The sequence below is a fragment of the Hylobates moloch genome, unplaced genomic scaffold (genome assembly GCF_009828535.3).
Source record: "Hylobates moloch isolate HMO894 unplaced genomic scaffold, HMol_V3 SCAFFOLD_8, whole genome shotgun sequence".
NCBI classification, from domain to species: domain Eukaryota; kingdom Metazoa; phylum Chordata; class Mammalia; order Primates; family Hylobatidae; genus Hylobates; species Hylobates moloch.
In genome coordinates this window covers 989,171-1,011,698 of record NW_026652283.1, presented here as the reverse complement: position 1 = coordinate 1,011,698, position 22,528 = coordinate 989,171, and the positions used below count along the sequence as shown (strand labels likewise).

Sequence of the window (22,528 nt, the reverse complement as noted above, 5' to 3'; positions counted from 1 at the left end):
CGCAGTTGAGAACCTTCACTTTTTTTTTTTTTTTTTTTTTTTTGAGATGGAGTCTTGCTCTGTCGCCCAGGCTGGAGTGCAGTGGCGTGATCTCGGCTCACTGCAATCTCCACCTCCCGGGTTCACGCCATTCTCCTGCCTCAGCCTCCCAAGTAGCTGGGACTACAGGCGCCCGCCACCAAGCCCGGCTAATTTTTTGTATTTTTAGCACAGGCCGGGTTTCACCGTGTTAGCCACGATGGTCTCGATCTCCTGACCTCGTGATCCGCCCGCCTCGGCCTCCCAAAGTGCTGGGATTACATGCGTGAGCCACCGCACCTGGCCAAGAACCTTCACTTTTAAGTTTGCAGTATTAATGCTGAATTAACAGACTGGCATACTTATCTATGACACAGGTAATGAAGAAAAAAAAGAACACCTCAGTAGACTCAACAAGGGTATCACAAGTAATGACTAGCAAGCAACATTTTTTGAAAAATGTAGGCATAGTTTCAGGCACAAGAAACGCTAAACGAAATAGCTTACTTTTACCTTAGACTTTCCCCAAATTATGTGATTTCATTCCCACAAGGACAAGAATCACAGCTTACTACCAGCCATGCAAATGTTATTTTAGGAGTACACACAAGTTTTACCCAGTATCTTAGTTCACATTTGTCCCAATTAATTAAGTCTATGTATAATTTAAAAGTGAAAACTAGATATGTCAATTTTGTTTTCCTTCTAACTAATCCAAAGTCAAAACTATTCACTTTACCACATGAATTAACTGAATACAGTTAATTGAATCTTTTATTTATAATTACAAATTGGAACACACACTTTCTCACTTAATACCTATTATGCCCCTCCCATACCTCTCTACAAAGTAGAAGTATTTTCTGGAAGACAATAATCTGCTCATTAAGTAGGCACTTAGAAAAAGCAACGATCTGCAACTACTGAAATTCTTATCTGTGTATTTCTCTTTTGGGTTACAAGAAAGCACTTCTCTGGCTATTTTCCCAAATAAACTGGGTAAGCCTTGGGAAAGTCACTGCTTAAATCCCACTTTCTGACAGCTTCTCTTCCTCCATAAATGAATTATTGAGAGCCATGTCTACTTCCATCCATTACATAATACATGTCCATCATGGGACCTGTTTTCTGAACAAGAAATAGCTTAAATGACACTAACTGATAAGTAGGGCCAGTGAATACTGTAATCCAATAGGGAGCAGGAATCCAGAAAAGAAGATTCTGATTTACAGTGCTAAGTTGTGAAAGAGTGATGTGAAGAACATTGAACACTGCTTACTCTTGGTAATATTTCCATACAAAGTGAGACACCTGCCCCCAAAATGTGTTTAAAGCACTTGACTCCAAGAACATTTCTCAGAAATTGAGGAGCCTACCAAAAAAAAGAGTTCCATTTAATTTTAAAGTGTTTTAATAAAGACCGCAAGAAATATAACTGCAAATGAGAAATAAAATTTCAACAATTTAGCACTGAACACAAAATGTCTAAAAGTCAAGGTCTACTGAGCAACACGCTGTAAAAGACGGTTGTACTTTAAAACATTTAAGCATTTTTCATATAATTAGCTCCAACAGAACTATTCAAATTGTTCACTTTATCCACCCAAAGCAGTCAACCACAACCACCTGCAACTATTATTCAGAAATGTGCCTTCCAAAGCAACCACCTGACTCTGGGGCCTTCTCTCAAGGGGCCAGGATAAAGCCCGTAAAAGGGTGGTATAAAGAGATCTTTTAGGCATAGGGGGGAATAAAACTGGAAGACACCACCTTGAAGGAGCTAAGTGTAATGCGACCCAAATGGTGGCTACCAGAACGAAGTTGTCTAAACCGAAGATCTCCCTCTTCTTGGGTGTAAAACTTTCAGATACATCCACGCTCACCATTTACCTGAACCAAAGTAAGGGGATCCTCTTCCCTCTCCGATCCCCCACCCATCCCGCCAGAAAAAAAAGAATCGAACCCTAAAGTAGAAACGTGAGATCTAGTGCAATGAAATAGGTTCTCCAACTGCCTCAAAGGCAACATGCACAGCTCATCGTCCTTTTGAAATACAACACTTCATCTTTTATCTCACCATTTCATCAAAAAGAAAAGAATCATCTTCAGCATTTTACATCACTCACCTAACCCAAAGATCCACCCTGACCGCACCCCAATTTCATGGCTCCCCAATTTCTCCGTCTCCCCACTACCTCGTCCGCAGCTTCACTAGTCCTAAGCCTCCCACCCTCCGCTCCCCAAGTGCCCAGAGCCCCAGTCCCCAGTCCCCCGCCTCCCGCCCCCAGGATCCCCACATTTACCGCCTCGGCTCCCGCCCAATCCCGGAGCCCGGCTGGGTGGAGCCCGCGGGTGGGCGCCGGTGGTCTGGGTGGGGCCCGTCCCTCCCCACCCCCGGGCTGGCGAGGAGGGGGAGGGGGTCGCGCAGCCTCACCGACAGCTCCGCCCCTCCCCGGGGGCGCGTTGCCCTGCCCAGCCCAGCCCGGGCCGTGAGCAACAAGCTGGGGAGGAAAGGCGAAAGCCTCAGCACTAGCGACAAGGGGGAAGCTCTGGGTCCCGCGCGACTTTCGCGCTGCCGCCGCCGTCTCACCGTCCTCAGGGCTGCCGCTACTGCTGCCGCTGCCGCCCGGGCACCGCCGCCGCCGCCGCCACCGCCACTACCGCCGCCGCCGCCACAGCACGGCCCAGGCGCCCGCGACGTCACCGCGCCCCGCCCCCTGCGCGAGACACCTAGCCCCGCCCCCAGCCCCGCCGCGGGGCGCAGCGCGCCTCCCCGGGCTCGCGGCTCGGCTGCGTCCCTTTCCCTCAGCCTCCCGGGAGCGTGACGCGGCCGCCCGGGGGCCTCCGGGCGCCTTCCGGGGCACGCGGGTGAGGAACTGGGAAGCGGGGAAATTCGGCGCCACGGCGGTCGATTAGCACCGAAACAGAGTGATGGGCGCGGAGCGTCCCTGCACACACACACACACACTCACACACACACACACTCACACTCACACACACACACACTCACACACACACACACTCACACTCACACACACGACCCCTGCGGCCACGGGAGGGGAGAGCCGGGGTCGGCTCCGCGAGCGCAGGGTGGCGCTTGTCTCTTCCCGCTTGCCGTAGGAAGTGGACGCTGGAAGCCCGAGGAGCCGCTTCGTGTCTTCCCAAACCTAAGCGGCGCCCCACCCCCTTCTTCTCGGGGCCCGTTACGCCCGGAGCCGCCTAGCGCCGCGGGAGCAGCGCCGGGATCGACCCTGGCTGCTGGGGGAACGCTTTCTCCCAAGAAAGCTGGTTTTTTGCCCCTTAGCTTCGCGGAGCGTGGTCGCGAAATCAGTGGTCATCTGACCTGAGACTCGCGGGGCTGCGCACACGGGCATCGCCGAGGACCCCAGCAATGGACGTCGTGTTCTGTGGGGATCCCGCCAGGACGCAGGGGAGCGTGGGCGGAAATCAGTGTCCACGTTCCGACCCTGCGCTGTGCTCAGCACTGCTTCGGGAGCTGTTTATTTAGCCTCCGACAGCTAGGCGGGTCGGCGGGCGGCTGGGGCCTGGTGCAACCCGATTTTCTCGTGCGGACTCGCAGCCGGTTTTGCTTTTTTTTTTTTTTTTTGGAGCCTTGCAGAGGGTAGCTACAGCCATTAATTTAAGGATGTAGATAAGCTATCTCTAAACCAAGAAAGTAAGAATGGTGTGAATTATATTTATTCCCAGCCTTCCAGTGTTTATTAAAATAATTTTCGATGTCCTTGAGAGGAGTTAAAAGCCATCATTTTACTCCTGCTTACCTCCGCCACCATAATTAACCACTTTATACTGCCTCATAATCCCATTAACAGATTCCAGTCGCTCCTCAGCGTTCACATTCATTCACTCACGAGTTTCTACTGTTTCATCCTGCCCAGACTCTCTAATTGTTCCCTCCCAGGATCGACATGCACTTGGATCATTGCAGTTCCTGGGCCTGCTGTCATCTCTCCCTTCAGTACTTCCCACATATGACTACCAACTGTTAGAGGATGTGCTGCCAGACCAGCATTTCATTTCTTGGACATCCGGCTATTTACCCAGGAAAAGTCATCCTTTGACTATTTTTCATGACCTTTCTCATCTGACTCGTGATCTGCCCATCTTGTTACTCCCTAGCAGTGTGGTAAGGTAAGAGAAAATTCAACTAGGAGTCAATAGATCTTTCTGTTCTCATTCTTCCACCGTCTACTTGTGTGACCTCGGGCAAATCACTCTACTTGTGGTCTTACTTAACTGTAAAGTGAGGTTTGAAGTAGGTGTCTGAGATACATCATGTCCTTAAAATATGTGGATCTGGAGAGTTAAGTTGCTAAGCGCTATGTTATACACGGAAATACTATCCTAACACAGATTCAGATTTTTATTTTTTATTTTTTATCACCACACTGGCAAAAAGTATTATTTCCTGCCCTGCTCCAGATATCTTTTTTAAAACCTACATTAAGGATTTTTGATTAAAGCTAGCTAACCGAGCACATGTATTGATTGCCTCTTCTTCCTGAGACCCCATAAAATGATGATAAATAAAAATGATACAAAATAGAAAATGAGAAGGGGGACATCGGAAGATAATTTTTTTTTATTTGACATGCAAAAATTAAGTGTGGTCTGACAAAATAAAATGGAGAAAACCGTAATGTAGAATGGGTGTAGAGGGTGCTGCAGAAAGGAAGGGGGGCCTGTCAGCCCAGAGACCGAGATTTGGAGATAACTACCAGACAGAGCAAGAGTGAGAAGCAGGGTTGAGAACAGGGAGACTAAATAAAGGTCTATATAAGGAAGAGCAAAACCCTCCCTATATCTCAGATACAATATCTAGGCATTTATCCAGGCTAAAATTAAGCATTCTGATAATCTGGGGAGATTTGGGTTAACTGAGTATTGAATGGCCTAAAAGTAAAGTATTCTTTATCCTAGCACAATAGCTGGTTTCCTACCCACCCACTTTAAAGTGTAGTTGGGCAAGTTGGCAGGAACTTCCTGCTATGGTTTGGATATGGTTTTTTTGTCTCTACCAAATCTCATGTTGAAATTTGATTCTCAGTGTGATAGTATTGGGAGGTGGGTCCTGATGGGAGGTGTTTGGGTCATGGGGGCAGATTCTTCACGAAGGACTTGGGATCATTCTTACAGTAGTGAGTTCTCACACTTGCGAAACTACATTGGTTATCAGGAGAATGGATCTGTTCCTTCGAGAGTGGTTTGTTGTAAAGCCAGGACTCACCTCGGGTTTGATTTCTCTTTGCATGTGCACAGACACTTTTCCTTGACCTTCTCTGCCATGTTTTGATGCAGCACAAAAACCCTCACCAGAACTGAGCAGATGCTAGTGCCTTGCTTCTTGTACAGCCTGCAGAATTGTGAGCTAAATAAACCCGTTTTCTTTATAAATTACCCAGCCACAGGCATGCCTTTATAGCAACATAAAATAGACTAAGACACCTCCCAAGTTCACAAGACTCCCCATCAGCATTCCAACTGCCTCATCTTATGTATGAACAGACAACTAAGCGTTATTAGATATTTAAGAAAAGTCTCCAACATGGAGTGTGGGGGGAGATAAACAGAAACTTCAGAGAATTTAGAAAGGAAAACTTAATTAGTATACTGGGATACTCAGATGAAGTAACAATCCAAGGTTTAAAAGTAGATCTTGAAATTTAAAATAAATTGCCAAATTATAAATTTAAAATATTGAAAGATAAAGTCGTTGAACTTTTAAAGAAAATAAAAGAAGCCTGGGCAACATAGTGAGACCCCGTCTCTATAAAAATGTTTTAAAACTTAGCCGGGTATGGTGATGTGCACCTGTGGTCCTAGCTACTCAGGAGGCTGAGGTGTAAGTATTGCCTGATCCTGGGAGGTCAAGGGAGCAGTGAGCCAGGATGGTGGTGCTGCACCCCAGCCTGGGTGACAGAGCAAGATACCTTACTTCAAAAAAGAAAAGAAAAAGAAAATAGGGCTGGGTGCAGTGGCTCACGCCTGAAATCCCAACACTTTAGGAGGCCAAGGCAGGCAGATCGTTTGAGCCCAGGAGTTCAAGACCAGCTTGGGCAACATGGCAAAACCCTTTATCTACAAAAAAATACAAAAATAAGCCAAGTGTGGTGACATATGCCTGTAATCCCAGCTACTCAGGTGGCTGAGGTGGGAGGATGGCTTAAGCCCAGGAGGCAGAGGTTGCAGTGAGCTGAAATAACACCAATGCACTCCAGCCTGGGCAACAGAGCCAGACCCTGCCTCAGGAAAGAAAAAAAAGAAAAGAAAAAGAAAACAGAATAAATATACAAAGAGGTGGAAATTGTGAGAGAAAATAAGATAAAGAATTAGTTCAACAGGACTAATATTATGTGAGAAAGAGAAAACAAAGTAAATGAAGGACAGAAAATTATTGAAAAAATAATGCAAGAAAATTTCCTAGAACTGAAAGAATCCACTAGTACAGAACTAAAAGAAAAAAAAAATTCAACCATATGAAATGTTTGAACTCTAAATATAAAGAAGATTCTAAGTTTCCAAAGAGGAAAAAAAGGAGCCCATAAAAGGACAGAAATCAAACTGGCGGGCCAGGCATGGTGGCTCACACCTGTAATCCCAGCACTTTGGGAGGCTGAGGCGGGTGGATCACGATGTCAGGAGTTTGACACCAGCCTGGCTAACATGGTGAAACCTCGTCTCTACTAAAAATACAAAAATTAGCCAGGCATGATGGCGGGCACCTGTAATCCCAGCTACTCAGGAGGCCGAGGCAGGAGAATCACTTGGATCCAGGAGGCAGAGGTTGCAGTCAGCTGAGATTGTGCCATTGCACTCCAGCCTGGGCGATGAGCAAAACTCCGTCTCAAAAAATGAAAATAAATTTAAAAAAAGTTACTTAAACGTGTGCTCAAGCAAAATGAGGGAGAAATTGGTATCTGACAACATCCAGTAATCACTAGATCCAATTCAGGAAAACAGTGAAGGGAAGTCCCAGGAACTAAGTTAGACTGGAACAGAAGGGTAGGAGTTCTGGGAGAGAAAACTCCTGGAAAAGAGAAAATTAAACAGAATAATTAGTTACTATGATAAAAAAAAAAAAAAGCTTGGAAGATGCTGCTTTTAGGGGTTTCAACTTTTACACCCAACATATTAATGAAGCATAGCTAGTCTTGCTATTGTTAAAACAGTTTAGGCCAGGCACAGTAGCTCACATCTGTAATCCCAGCACTTTTGGAGGCTGAGACAGGAAGATCACTTGAGGACAGGAGTCAGAGACCACCCCAGGCAACACAGCAAGACCCTGTCTCTACAAAAAAATTTTAAAAATTAGCCGGAAATGGGTAGCACACACCTGCAGTCCTTAGCTACTTCGGAGGCTAAGGCAGGAGGATCCCTTGAGCCCAGGAGTTCAAGGTTGCAGTGCACTATAATGGTACCATTCTCCAGCCTGGGCAACAGGGTGATGAGACCCTGTCTCAAAAATAAAGACAAAAGCAGGCTGGATGTGGTGGCTCACTCCTGTAATCCCAGCACTTTGGGAAGCTGAGGCAGGAGGATTGCTTCAGCCCAGGAGTTCAAAGCCAACCTGGGCAACATAACGAGACCCTGTCTCTATTTTAAAAACAAGGCCAGGCGCAGTGGCTCACACCTGTAATCCCAGCTACTTGGGAGGCTGGGGCAGGAGACTCACTTGAACCTGGGAGGCAGAGGTTGCAGTGAGCCGAGATTGCGCCATTGCACTCCATCCTGGGCAACAAGAGTGAAACTCTGTCTCAAAAAAAAAAAAAAAAAAAAAGGCCAGGTGCATTAGCTCATGCCTATAGTCCAGCACTTTGGGAGGCCAAGGTGGGTGGATCACCAGGTTAGGAGTTCGAGACCAGCCTGCCCAAGATGGTGGAATACTAAAATACAAAAATTACAAAAATTAGTTGGGCGTGGTGGTGGGCGCCTGTAATCCCAACTACTCAGGAAGCTGAGGCAGGAGAATCGCTTGAACCTGGGAGCCGGAGGTTGCAGTGAGCCAAAATTGTGCCATTGCACTCTAGCCTGGGTGACAGAGCAAGACTCCGTCTCAAAATAAATAAATAAATAATTTTTTTTTAAAAAAGTGGTGCTTGAACAATTGAATATCACACGCAAAAGAATGAAGTTGAACCCATACCTCACATATATGAAAATTAGCTCAAAATGAATCAAAGACCTAAGTGTAAAGCTAAAGCTAAAGTACTCATAGAAGAAAATATAGGTATACAAAAAATTAGCTGAGTATGTTGGCAGGCGCCTGTAGTCCCAGCTACTCGGGAGGCTGAGGCAGGAGGAGAATGGCGTGAACCCGGGAGGCGGAGCTTGCAGTGAGCCGAGATCACGCCACTGCACTCCAGCCTGGGGGAGAGAGCGAGACTCCGTCTCAAAAAAAAAAAAAAAGAAAAGAAAATACAGGTATGAATCTTCATGACTTTGGATTAGGCAATAGTTTCTTAGCTGTGAGACCAAAGGACAAGTAACAAAAGAAAAAAATTGAGACCAGGTGCAGTGGCTTCATGCCTGTAACCTCAGCACTTTGGTGGGGCCGAGGCAGGAGGATCACTTGAGCTCAGGAGTTCAAGACCAGCCTGGGCAACATAAAGAGACCCCCATGTCTGCAAAAAATTTGAAAGATTAGCTGGGCATGTTGGCATGCACCCGTAGTCCCAGCTACTTGTGAGGCTGAGACAGAAGGATTCCTCGAGCCCAGGAGATCAAGGCTGTGGTGAACCATGATTGTGCCACTGTACTTTAGCCTGGGTGACAGACCAAGATCCTGTCTCCAAAAAAATAAAATTAATTGGACTTCATCAAAATATAAAACTTATGTATTGGCCATGTGCGGTGGCTCACACCTGTAATCCCAGCACTTTGGGAGGCCAAGGCAGGCGGATCACGAGGTCAGGAGATCGAGACCATCCTGGCTAACACGGTGAAACCCCGTCTCTACTGTGAGGCCGAGAATGGTGTGAACCGGAGGGAGTTGCGTGACCGAGTCGACCCTGATCCACCTGGCGCCAGGAGATCCATCCATTGTATTACTCAGCCTTAAAAAGGAAGGAAATTCTGACATATGCTACACTGTGGATGACCCTTAAAGACCTTACACTAAGTAAAATAAGCCAATCATAAAAGTATAGATCTTATATGATTACATTCATATGAGGTACCTGAAGTAGTCAAATTTATAGAGACAGGGCCAGGCACGGTGGCTCACACGTGTAATCCTAGCACTTTGGGAGCCTGAGGCAGGTGGATCACCTGATGTCAGGAGTTCGAGACCAACCTGGCCAGTATGGTAAAACCCCATCTCTACTAACAATACAAAAAAATTAGCTGGGTGTGGTGGCAGGCACCTATAATCCCAGCTATTCGGAAGGCTGAGGCAGGAAAATTGCTTGAACCCGGGAGGCGGAGGTTGCAGTCAGCCAAGATTGCGTGACTTCACTCCAGCCTGGGCAAAAGGGCGAAACTCTGTCTCAAAAAAAAAAAAAAAAAATTTTCATAGAGACAGAAAGCGTAATGGTGGCTGCCAGAGGATGGGGGAGGGGGAAGAGGGAGTGTTTAATGGGTATAGAGTTTCAGTTTGGGAAGAAGAAACATTTCTGGAGAAGATAAGGGTGATGGCTGCAGATCATTGTGAATGTACTTAATGCCACAGAACTATACACTGAAAAATAGCTAAAATAGTAAGTGTTATGTTACATTTTACCACAATAAATAAATATTTTAAAACTTGTGTGCATCCATTACACTGTTAAAGACTGAATTATATTCCTCCAAAATTCATATGTTGAAGCCCTAACTCCCAGTGTGACTATATTTGGAGATGAGGCCCTGAAAAGATAATGAAGGTTAAATAAGTCATAAGAACGGTATCTAATCCAGTAGGACTGGCGTCTTTATAAGAAGAGGAAGAGATGCCAGGGACACACATCAGAGAAGAGGTCGTGTGCAGATCCAAGAAGATGTGGCTGGCCGGGTGCGGTGGCTCATGCCTGTAATCCCAGCACTTTGGGAGGCCAAAGCAGGTGGATCACCTGAGGTCAGGGGTTCAAGACCAGCCTGGCCAACATAGAGAAACCCTATCTCTACTAAAAATACAAAAATTAGCTGGGCATGGTGGCGGGCACCTGTAATCCTAGCTACTCGAGAGGCTGGGGCAGGAGAATCATCACTTGAATCTGGGAGGCAGAGGTTGCAGTGAGCTGAGATCATGCCATTGCTCTCCAGCCTGGGCAACAAGGGAAGCTCCGTCTCAAAAAAAAAAAAAAAAAAGGCTTCAGGAAAAAACCTGCTGACACACCTTGATCTTGGACTTCCAGATTCCAAAATTATGGCAAATAAATTTCTATTGTTTAAACCACCCAAACTGTATTATTTTATTATGGTATCCCTAGCAGAATAATGTAGACTTTTATGCCAAGAAGTGGAGTGCTGCTGTAATAAATACTTTATAAATGTGGAAGTAACTCAGGAACTGGATAATGGGTTGAGAGTGAAAGAGTTTTGAGGTGCGTGCTGGAAAAAGCCTAGATTGCTCACACCTGTAATCTCAGCACTTCGGGAGGCTGAGGCGGGTGGATCACTTGAGATCAAGAGTTCGAGACCAGCCTGGCCAACGTGGCGAAACCTTGTCTCCACTAAAAATAAAAAAATTAGCCAGGCCCGGTGGCACACGCCTGTAACCCCAACTACTGGGGAGGCTGAGGCAAGAGAATCGCTCGAACCCGGGAGGTGGAGGTTGCAGTGAGCCGAGATCATGCCACTGCACTCCAGCCTGCTTGACGAAATGAGACTCTGTCTCAAAACAGAACAAAAATTAGCAGGCATGGTGGTGCGCACCTGTAGTCCTAGCTACTCAGGACAGGGGCGGGCGGGGGTGTGGGGCTGAGGTGTGAAGATCACTTGAGCCTGGGAGGTCGAGGCTGCAATGAGCCGTGATCCCATCACTGCATTCCAGCCTATGTGACAGAACAAGACCCTGTCCCCCTCCCCCCAAAAAAATAAAAAAAGAAAAAGTCTAGATTGTCTTGAAGAGATTATTGGTAGGAGTAAGGAATAAAGGTGATTCTGGTGAGGTCTCAGGTGGAATTTAGGAACACATTATTGGAAAGTGCGGGAAAGGCCATCCTTTCTTCCACAGAGAATTTGGCCAAATGGTGTTCTAGTGTTTTGTGGAAAGTGCAGGTTCAAAGTGATAAATTTGGTTATTTAGCTGAGGAGATTTCTAACCAAACTGTTGAAGGTATGGCCTAGCTTCTTTTGGTTGCTTTAGTAAAATGTGGGAAGAAAGATAAACTGAGGGAATTATTAAGCAAAAAACAGAACTTGAAGATTTCAAAAATTCTCAGCATTTCATAGAGATTATAGGTGCAATTTACAAATTTATTCAGCTTTCTCAGCGCAAGCCAGGAAGAGAGATGAGATTATACCAGCATAAACACTGTCATGTTGGACTGAAGGGGACACAGGACAGAAGGAAAGAAGGCTGTCGTACTTCTGGGATCCTAAAGGCTGAGGCAACAGAGTTATCTGGCCATGAACACACGTTGCCCTTTAAGAAAAGGGAAGACTGATCCCAGAGGAGATTTAGTTATCCACAAGGCTGCCATTCGAACCGCAGGCCCAGAAGATACAGGTCTGGGGAGCTAAGATGTCTCCTCAGTTCCAGAGAGTCAAGCTGCTGCCCTCCAGTGCCTCAGAGGCATGGCTGCTACCCAGGACCAACAGGGCCAACGTGGTGATGCTGCCTCCCCAGTGGCCCTAGAAGGCAAGCCTGCTAATCCACTGGGCCAGGAGGGCAGAGCGTCAAGCCAAAGACAATTATTCTTGAGCCTTAAAGTTCAACAGAATTTGCCTTGCTAGGTTTTATTTTATTTTATTTTATTTTATTTTATTTTATTTTATTTTATTTTATTTATTGAGACAGAGTCTCACTCACTCTGTCACCCAGGCTAGAGTGCAGTGGCTCAATTTCAGCTCACTGCAACCTCCGCCTCCCGGGTTTGAGCGATTATCCTGCCTCAGCCTCCTGAGTAGCTGGGATTACAGGCACGCACCACCATGCCCGGCTAAAGTCTTACTAGGTTTTGAACTTGCTTGGGACCCATGTCTCCTTGTCCCTGTCTTCTTTCCATTTTTTGCCTTTGGAATGGGAATGTCTGATTTATGCTTGTCCCACTATTATACTCAGGAAGTACATAACTGGCCTGGTTTCATACATTCACAGCCAAAAAGGAACTTTGCCGCAGAATGACTAATATCTCAAGTCTCACCCACACCTGATTTAGATAATATTTATTTTGGATTTTTATTATTGTGGTGGTGGTGGTTGTGGTTGTTGTCGTTTTGAGACAGGGTTGCACTCTGTCTCCCAGGCTGGAGTGCAGTGGCACAATCTTGGCTCATTGGAACCTCCGCCTCCCTGGCTTGAGTGATCCTCCCACCTCAGCTTCCCGAGTAGCTGGGACTACAGCCACTTGCCCCCCACACCTGGCTAATTTTTTTTTTTTTTTTTTTTTTTTTTTTTGGTAGATACGGGGTTTCACCATGTTGCCCAGGCTGGTCTTGAACTGCTGACCTCAAGTTATCTGCCTACCTCAGCCTCCCAAAATGCTGAGATTACAGGTGTGAGCTACCACACCTGGCTATGATTTAGATGATATTTAAATGAGCCTTTGGACTTAGAGTTGATGCTGAAATGAGTTAAGACTTTTATGGCTGTTGGGATCAGGATAAATGCATTTTATATGTGAGAAGGACATGAACTTTGGGGGTCCAGAGGACAGAATATTATGGATTGAATTGTATTCCCCCAAAACTCCATGTTGAAGTCCTAATCCCCAGTGAGGTCATACCCAGTCTGTGGTATTTTGGTATGGCAGCCCTAGCTGACTAATATAGACACTGTCAAGAAAGTGAAAAGGCACCCAGGCGTGGTGGCGTGGTGGTGCATGCCTGTAATCCTAGCTACTCAAGAGGCTGAGGCAGGAGGCCTGAACCCAGGAGGCAGAGGTTGCAGGGAGCTGAGATCACGGCACTGCACTCCAGCCTAGGTGACAGAGCAAGACTCCGTTTCAGAAAAAAAAAAAAAAAGAGGCTGGAGGCGGTGGCTCATGCCTGTAATCCCAGCACTTTGGGAGGCCAAGACAGGCGGATCACTTGAGGTCAGGAGTTCGAGACCAGCCTGGCCAACATGGTGAAACCCTGTCTCTACTAAAAATACAAAAATTAGCTGGGTGTAGTGGCAGGCGCTTATAATCCCAGCTACTCGGGAGGCTGAGGCAGGAGAATCGCTTGAACCCGGGAGGCAGAGGTTGCAGTGAGCTGAGATCGCACCATTGCACTCCAACCTGGGGGACAAGAGCAAGACTTCGTCTCAAAAAAAAAGAAAAAAGGAAAGGCAACACAGGATAGGAGACATTTTGCAAACCACATATCTGATATTTTTTTTTCTAGCCTATATAAATAACTCTTTCCCCTCCCCTTCCACCCACCTCCGGCCAAGATGGAGTCTCACTCTGTCGCCCAGGCTGGAGTGCAGTGGCACACTCTTGGCTCACTGCAACCTCTGCCTCCCGGGTTCAAGCAATTTTCCTTGCCTTAGCCTCCTGAGTAGATGGGATTACAGGTGCCCACCACCACGCCCAGCAAATTTTTGTATTTTTAATAGAGACGGTGTTTCATCATGTTGTCCTGGCTGGTCTCGAACTCCTGACCTCATGATCCGCCCGCCTCAGCTGCCCAAAGTACTGGGATTACAGGCGTGAGCCACCGTGCCCGGCAGTAGACTATATAAATAACTCTTAAAACTCAGCAATAAAAAGGCAGCCCCATTTAAAAATGGGTAAGGGATCTGAAGAGATATTTTTCCGAAGATACACAAATAGCCAATAAGCACATTGAAAAGATGCTCAACATCATAAGTCATTAAGGAAATGCAAATCAAAACCACAATGACCAACCTGGGCATTGTAGCAAAGCCCCATCTCTATAAGAAAATACAAAAATTAGGTGTGGTGGCACATGCCTGTAGTCTCAGCTATTTGGGAGGCTGAGGTGGGAGGATTCCTTGAAACAGGGAGGTCGAGGCTGCAGTGTGCTGAAATTGCACCACTGCACTCCAGCCTGGGTGGCAGATTGAGACCTTGTCTCAAAAAAAAAAAAAAGAGATATCACATCACACCCACTATGATGATTAAAATAAAAAACACTGATAATAACAAGTATTGGTAAGAGTGTGAAGAATTTGAACTTGGCTGAGTGCAATAGCTTACCACTGTAATCCCAGCATTTTGGGAGGCCAAGGCGGGTGGGTCACTTGAGGTCAGGAGTTCGAGACCAGCCTGGCCAACATGGTGAAACCCCATCTCTACTAAAAATACAAAAAACTAGCCGGGCGTGGTGGTGCATGCCTGTAGTCCCAGCTATTGGGGAGGCTGAGATAGGAGAATCACTTGAACCCGAGAGGCAGAGGTTGCAGTGAGCTGAGATCGTGCCATTGCACTCCAGCCTGGGTCACAGAGCGAGACTCCATCTCAAAAACAAAGAATTGGAACTCATACATTAATTGCTGAGGAGAATGTAAAATTATGTAGCCACTTTGTAAAACGTCTGATAGTCCCTTGAAAAGTTAAATGTAGAGTTACCATATGATCCAGTAATTCCATGCCTAGGTGTATAGCCAAGAAAATGGAAAACACATGTCCACACACAAACTTATACATGAATGTTATAGCAGCATTATTCATAATAGCTAGACAATTAAAAAATCATGAATAAATTACAAAAAAGACTAATTTTTTTTTTTTTTTTTTTTTTTGAGACGGAGTCTCGCTCTGTCCCCCAGGCTGGAGTGCAGTGGCACGATCTCGGCTCACTGCAAGCTCCGCCTCCCAGGTTCACGCCATTCTCCTGCCTCAGCCTCCCGAGTAGCTGGGACTACAGGCGCCCACCACCACGCCCGGCTAATTTTTTGTATTTTTAGTAGAGACGGGGTTTCACCGTGTTAGCCAGGATGGTCTCTATCTCCTGACCTCGTGATCCACCCACCTCGGCCTCCCAAAGTGCTGGGATTACAGGCAGGAGCCACTGTGCCAGGCCAAGAGCTGCCATAATAAAATACTGCAGAGTGGGTGGCTTAAATAACAGAAATTTATTTTCTCACGGCTTTAGAGGCTAGAAGCCCAAGATCAAGGTGCTGGAAATTTGGTTTATTGTGAGGCCTCTCTTCCTGATTGCAGACAGCCACCTTCTCACTGTGTCCTCACATGGCATATTCTCTGTGTATGCACACACACACGCGCACACACAGAGAGAGAGAGAGAGAGACAGCATGTGTGCTCTGGTGTCTCTTTTTCCGACAAGGACACTAGTCCTATCTGTTAAGAGCACCATTCTTACGACCTCAATTAACCTTTTTTTTTTCTTTTCATGAGACAGAGTCTCATTCTGTTGCCCAGGCTGGAGTGCAGTGGCATGATCTTGGCTCACTGCAACCTCCACCTCCCAGGTTCAAGTGATTCTTACGCCTCAGCCTCCCAAGTAGCTGGGATTACAGGCGTGTATCACCACACCATGCTAAATCTTTGTATGTTTAGTAGAGACAGGGTTTCGCCATGTTGCCCTGGTTGTTCTTGAACTTCTAAGCTCAGCAGTCCACCCACTTCGGCCTCCCAAAGTGCTAGGATTACAGGCGTGAACCACCGTGCCTGGCTGCATCATTTAACCTTACTTACCTCTTTAAAGGCCCTTCTCCAAATACAGGGACATTGGGGGTTAGGGCTAAAATCTATAAATTTGGAGTGAGCACAATTTCAGTTCATAACAATTACCTGTGGGGGTTGGTGGAATGGATGGGAATGGTAATGAGATTTCCCTGAGCACACCTTTTAAAGTTTTACATTTTGAATCATATACGTGGCTTATATCTATGTCTGTCTGTCTGTCTGTCTATCTATCTATCTATTTTTTTTTTTTAAGAGACAGAGTCTCTGTCACCAAGGCTGGAGTGCAGTGGTGCAATCTCAGCTCACTGCAATCTCTGCCTCCTGGGTTCAAGCAATTCTCCTGCCTCAGCCTCCCGAGTAGTTTGGATTACAGGTGTGCACCACCGCCTCCTGGGTTTCAGCAATTCTCCTGCCTCAGCCTCCCAAGTAGCTGGGACTACAGGTGCATGCCGCCATGCCCGGCTAATTTCTTTTGTATTTTAGTGGAGACGGGGTTTCACTGTGTTGCCCAGACTGGTCTCAAACTCCTGAGCTCAGGCAATCCGTCCGCCTTGGACTCCCAAAGTGCTAGGATTATGGGCCTGAGCCACTTCACCTGGCCAGTTTATATATTTTTAAGAACTTAATTCAAAAATGATGAAGCAAATGAACCTAGTTAAATAAAATTGATACTATAGCCACACTGAAAAAATTTTAATTCAAGTTACATTTGAACATAGTATTCTGACTGCACATCCTTAATTGTGTGTAGTTTAAGAACTACAAACGGCCGGGCGTGGTGGCTCACGCCTGTAATCCCAGCACTTTGGGAGGCCAAGGCAGGCAGATCACGAGGTCAGGAGTTCAAGACCAGCCTGACCAACATGGTGAAACCCTGTGTCTACTAAAAATACAAAAAAAAAGAAAAATTAGTCTGGCATTGTGGCACTATCTAAATGTCTTTGGAAAGATAGTCCAGAACAAAAGGACAGTTGGTGCCTCTGCTCACAGGGATTGAAGAAACACGAGACCATGGAGAACTGTATCTCAGTAGCCAGTCTGTGGGACATTCTATGAGACAACTGGCCTGGAATCATTAAAAATATCAATCAGTGTCAATGTCACTGTCATTGTAGCACATGTTGTCAGTGCTCTGCCCATATTCACTCAACTTGATCATTTCAATGTCCCATTCACAGCTGATGTCCCACTTATAGGCTTTGCATTTCTTTGCTCAAAGGCTTTTTCCCTAAACCCATGTCTAAGGCAGAGAATTAATACCCTCCCAGGGGCAACCCTCAATTAGTGACTGATAAGAGTGAGTGTATAAATATTCCAGCTGCCTCACCGTCTGAGTAAGATAACTCCGAAATATATGGTTGCACTAGTTCCCTGAGCTCCCCAGCACTCCCAAAGCAGTGTTCAGTGGTGACTGGCTTGATAACACACGCTATTGTCTGCTTTCTTTCCCTGTCTCACTTCCCCATTACCTGCTGGTGTTGTTAGAGTGGGTAGATAGGCAGTTATGAGAGGGGCAGGATAGGGCCCCAAAGAATGTCAGACAGCTATCAGGTGACTGCCAGGCAAATGTCAGGCAGCTGGTCAAAGGGAAGGGGAGATTTTCCTAATAAACAAGAAACATCTTGGGCTTGTGGGCAACAGCTTCTTGGTAAGAACTTAAAATGGTGGAGTTTGACCTTCCTCAGGGGACATGGCCAGGCAAGCACAGTAAGGTGCAAAATGGCAGCGTTTGACGCATATGTGACCTTCCTCTGGGGGCACTAGACCAATAAGGGAAAATTGCCCTAAAAGAGCATGCACATAACTTCAGTATGGCACATGTGCCCCTCCCAGATACTAGCAAGACATTGCACATGCAGCAGTTAGCTAACAGCCTGCCGAGGGGGAGGGACAAGAGAAAGAGACGGGGGAAAAATCAGAAAATAGCAAATCTGTGAGTCCTGAGCCAGCAATCAGGCAGAGTACTGAATCTTTGAGTTGCCTGCTTGGTTCCTTGCATATGTGCTTTTCTTTGCTTCAGTGAATTCTTGTTTCTGCCTTAAATCTACTTCTGTCTCAGCCAAATTCATTCTCCCAAGAAGACGAGGATCGAGGACTGTGGAGCCAACCCAGACTCGCCACGGCTAACAATGTGTCCTGGGATCGCCTCCCAAATAAACTGCTTGTACTTGAGCCCTTGTCTCAGAGCTGACTACTGGAAGAACCCCAAATAAGACAATCTGCGAGTAGAAATGTCAGATAATGCAGTTAGATATGAATCTGGAATTCAGAGGAGAGGCTCATGCAATTTGTGAGTCATCATCAAAAAGATGTCATTTTTTCTGGTTATCTACTGCAGGAAGACAGATTACCCTAAAATTTAGTGGCTGAAAACAACTGTATTTTATTGTAGCTTACAATTTTGTGGATTGGGAATTAGAACCTGTCTCATCTGGGCAACTCTTCTGTTCCCCATGGCATCACCTGAGGTCACTCCATGGTATTCAGCTACCAGATGAACTCATGTGGAGCATCCAAATATTCATTCACTCTCATATCTGGCACCTTGGCAGGGATGACTGGAAGCCTGGGCTCAGCTGGGACTGCTGACCATAGTACCTACAAATGGCCTCTTCAGCATGGCTTCTTTTTTTTTTTTTTTTTGAGTCAGAGTCTTGCTCTGTCGCCCAGGCTGGAGTGCAGTGGCGCAATCTCGGCTCACTGCAAGCTCCGCCTCCCGGGTTCACGCCATTCTCCTGCCTCAGCCTCTCCGAGTAGCTGGGACTACAGGCGCCCGCCACCACGCCCGGCTAATTTTTTGTATTTTTAGTAGAGACGGGGTTTCACCATGGTCTCGATCTCCTGACCTCGTGATCCGCCCGCCTCGGCCTCCCAAAGTGCTGGGATTACAAGCGTGAGCCACTGCGCCCGGCCTCTGTCTTATATTCTTAAAGGAGAATATGTAATTAGCTGCCTCAGCCTCTCCGAGTAGCTGGGACTACAGGCGCCCGCCACCACGCCCGGCTAATTTTTTGTATTTTTAGTAGAGACGGGGTTTCACCGTGGTCTCGATCTCCTGACCTCGTGATCCGCCCGCCTCGGCCTCCCAAAGTGCTGGGATTACAAGCGTGAGCCACCGCGCCCGGCCAGCATGGCTTCTTAAATGGCTGCTCAGTGCTACCAAGAGACAGGAAGTAGAAGCTGCTGGTTTCTTAACACCCAGAAATGGTACAATTTCATTCCTGCCATTGGTCAAAGCAGTCACAGAGCCTTCCAAGAGGAAACACAGACCCTCACTTCTCACTGGGAAGTATGTCAAAGAGTTTGGGGCTTTTTTTTTTTTTTTGAGACGGAGTCTTGCTCTGTCTCCCAGGCTGGAATGCAGTGGCAAGATCTCGGCTCACTGCAACTTCCATCTCCCAGGTTCAAGCAATTCTCCTGCCTTGGCCTCCCAAGTAGCTGGGATTACAGGCATGCACCACCACACTCGGCTAATTTTTTTGTATTTTTAGTAGAGATGGGGTTTCACCATATTGGCCAGGCTGGTCTTGAACTCCTGACCTTGTGATTCACCCACCTCAGCCTCCCAAAGTGCTGGGATTACAGACATGAGCCACTGCGCCCAGCCCTGGGGCTGTCTTTAATCCACTACAACATTGCAAAGCTGTGAGCCAGGATGAGAACACCAGAGGTATGAATGTGGATTAAAAGTCCAAGCACTCAAACTTTCAATGTTTAGAGACCAGTGAGATAAAGAACCAGCAACAGAGACTCAGAACTATATCATATTCTTCTGATAAGCCAATAAGATGATAATGATAACTAAGAATTGGCATTGGCTTTAATGATGTAGACATAATTGGGGACTTTGACAAGAGCAGTTTACTGGGAGTGGTTGAGTTGAAAGTTTGATTGGTTCAAGAGAGAATGGAATGAGTGGAAAGATAGTTTGTGAGTGCTAGCAATTATTTAGAGAATTTCTGCTATAAATGGGAACAGGAGGATGTATCAGGAGCTAATGGGAGAAATGAGGTCCACATTATTTCCTCTGTAGCTTTCTCTTACGCCCAAATTCCACTGGATATCATCCACTTCTGGTTACTTCTGGTTTGGGATGTCTAGGTGAAGGATTAGTTTTGGATCCTCCTTTATTACCTGTTTTATTTGCATAATTCGCAATAACTAAACTTGCTTTGAATATCTCTTAAAGCATTTTAAATTCAAAATTGGAGAGAGGAATATGAGAGTGGTTTGTGGTCATCATTTAGCCATATCCAATATTGTCTTACCTTCTGCATTTGAAGTTTTTGATACCTGATAAATGTTTGTATTGTGTAGTTGAACAAGAATTTGCCATGTGAAGGTTTACAGTTGTAGTTTTATGTCAAGTTCTTTACAGTAGTCCCCTCTCATCTTTATCCCCCACTTGGAACTATCTACGGTAGTTCCAGGACCCCCCCTCCCAGTGGATGATTGAAACCATGGATAGTACCAAACCCTATATATATATATGTATATATTATGTTTTTCCTATACATACATACCTATGATGTTTAATTTCTAAATTAGGCAGAGTAAGAGATTAACAACAACTAATAATGAAATAGAACAGTTATAACAATATACTATAATAAAAGTTACATGGATATGGTTTCTCCCTCTCAAAATATCTTACTGTACTCTCCTATCTTTGGTCCATGGTTGTCTGTGGGTGACTGAAACTGCACATAAGGCAGGGGATTACTGTAACCACAGGTATTGGAAGGCAGCATAGCAGAGTAGTTAGGGTCAGGACTGTGGAGGAAGACTGCCTAGGTTCATATGATGACGTAAACTCTCCATGCCTCAATTTTCTTATCTAATGTGGAGATAATAATAGTAACTCATTTGTAAAGTTATTATAAGGATTAGATGAGAAAATACATGTAAAACGCTTAGAGTAGCACAGATCATCACTTACTTAGTACGTAGTAAGTATTTGATGAGGTTAGTTACTATTGTTATTGAGCGGTGAATCAGGAATGCTTTCGGCTGCAAGGAGGAGAATACTGATTTACAGTGGCTTCAATAAGAAGCCTTTATTTCTGTCACAGAGCAGGCACTGCAGAGGTAGGCAGCTGCTAAAACTGGTTCCTTTCTACAGCTCCAGGGCTCTGAGTTGGCCACTCTTCAGTTCCCTTGGACTTCCCCTGTTGTTTGCCACACCACCAATCATCACATTCTCAAAGGCGTTCAAGGCAGAAAGCTGGGAACAAGGAAGGGCAGAGAGTTTCTCTTCATGAGCCTCCCTCTTATTAGAGAAGAAAAAAACCTGCTTTTCTGTGTTCTTTTGTCTTGTTTTTCATGACTGTCTTCGTTTGAGAAAGTCCTCGGGCCAAGAAATGGAGGTGCTGGCAGTTGGAGATCAGGCCGTCCCTAGTGCACTGATGTGGCCGAGGCACCAATTTGCTGCTACTGCTGTCTAACAGGCACTGGAGGTCTGACGCGTTCAAAAATAAACTTCTGATTTCTAGTCGCAAACCTGCTCTTCCCACATCTTCCCCGTCTTAGTAGATGGCAACTCTATTTGTCCATTTACTCAGACCAAATATTAGAGTCCTCCTTGATTTCCTCTCTCTCATGCTTCACATTCAGTTTATTAATAAATCCTGTTGACAGCCTGGGCAATATGGCAGGAATCCATCTCACAAAATAAATAAATAAGCCCGGTGTGGTGGTGCATGCCTGTGGTCCCCAGCTACTCGAGAAGCTGAGGCTGAGGATCAGTTCAGCCCAGGAGTTGAGGCTACAGAGAGCTATGATCACGCCACTGCACTCCAGCCTGGGTGACAGCAAGAGCACATTTCTTAAAAAAAAAGGACTGGATGTGGTGGCTCATGCCTGTAATCCGAACGTTTTGGGAGGCTGAGGCGGGCAGATCACTTGAGCCCAGGAGTTTGAGACCAGTCCGCACAATATGGTGAGACCCCTGTCTCTACAAAAAATACAAAATTTAGCTGGGCATGGTGGTGCATGCCGGTAGTCCCAGCTACTTGGGAGGCTGGGGCAGGAGGATCTCTTGAGCCCGGGAGGTGGAGATTGCAGTGATCTGAGATGACACCACTGCACTCCAGCCTGCGCAACAGAGCCAGACTGTGTTTAAAAAAAAAAAAATCCTGTCAGATCTACCTTCAGATTATGTCCAGAATTCAGCCACTTTCATCATCTGTATCATTGCTACACTGACCCAATCCACCAACATTTCTTGCCTGTATTATTTAAAATTTCTGGCCAGGCACGGTGGCTCACGCTTGTAATCCCAGCACTTTGGGAGGCCGAGGTGGGCGGATCACGAGGTCAGGAGATCGAGACCATCCTGACTAACACGGTGAAACCCCATTTCTACTAAAAATACAAAAAATTAGCCAAGCGTGGTGGCAGGCGCCTGTAGTCCCAGCTACTCGGGAGGCTGAGGCAGGAGAATGGCGTGAACCCGGGAGGCGGAGCCTGCAGTGAGCTGAGATCACGCCACTGCACTCCAGCCTGGGCGACAGAGCAAGACTCCATCTCAAAAAAAGAAAAGAAAAGTTTCCTAACTGGTTTTTTTGTTTTCTTCCCCATTCCCCCATTGATTTAAAAGCTAGGTTATATTCTGTCACTTTCTTGTGCAAAATTCTCCAATGGCTTCCAGTCTCACTCAGAGTAAAATCCAAATTCTTAGGATGGCCTATAATGTCCTACAAAATTTGCCCCCTCATTGACTCTTTGACCTCATCTGCTAGTCTCCTAGCTCA

General features: G+C 46.1%; 2 protein-coding genes across 17 annotated transcripts in view; one reads left to right on the top strand and one right to left on the bottom strand.

Annotated features, from left to right (window-relative positions):
* Positions 1-3,450, bottom strand: part of ERC1 (ELKS/RAB6-interacting/CAST family member 1) — a 481,205-nt gene extending 477,755 nt beyond the window's left edge. For 8 of the 9 annotated variants that reach the window (XR_009214662.1, XR_009214663.1, XM_058443362.1 and 5 more), the window contains exon 1: positions 3,362-3,450. The gene's annotated coding sequence lies outside the window, so the exon portion shown is untranslated. Of the gene's footprint in view, positions 1-2,608; positions 2,687-3,361 lie in introns of those variants that run through there. The other variant, XM_032159269.2, reaches the window with a different exon arrangement.
* RAD52 (RAD52 homolog, DNA repair protein) overlaps positions 2,790-22,528 on the top strand; it is a 93,831-nt gene continuing 74,092 nt past the window's right edge. For 7 of the 8 annotated variants that reach the window (XM_058443371.1, XM_058443370.1, XM_032159284.2 and 4 more), the window contains exons 1-2: positions 2,790-2,886; positions 3,941-4,170. The gene's annotated coding sequence lies outside the window, so the exon portion shown is untranslated. Of the gene's footprint in view, positions 2,887-3,520; positions 3,695-3,940; positions 4,171-22,528 lie in introns of those variants that run through there. The other variant, XM_058443369.1, reaches the window with a different exon arrangement.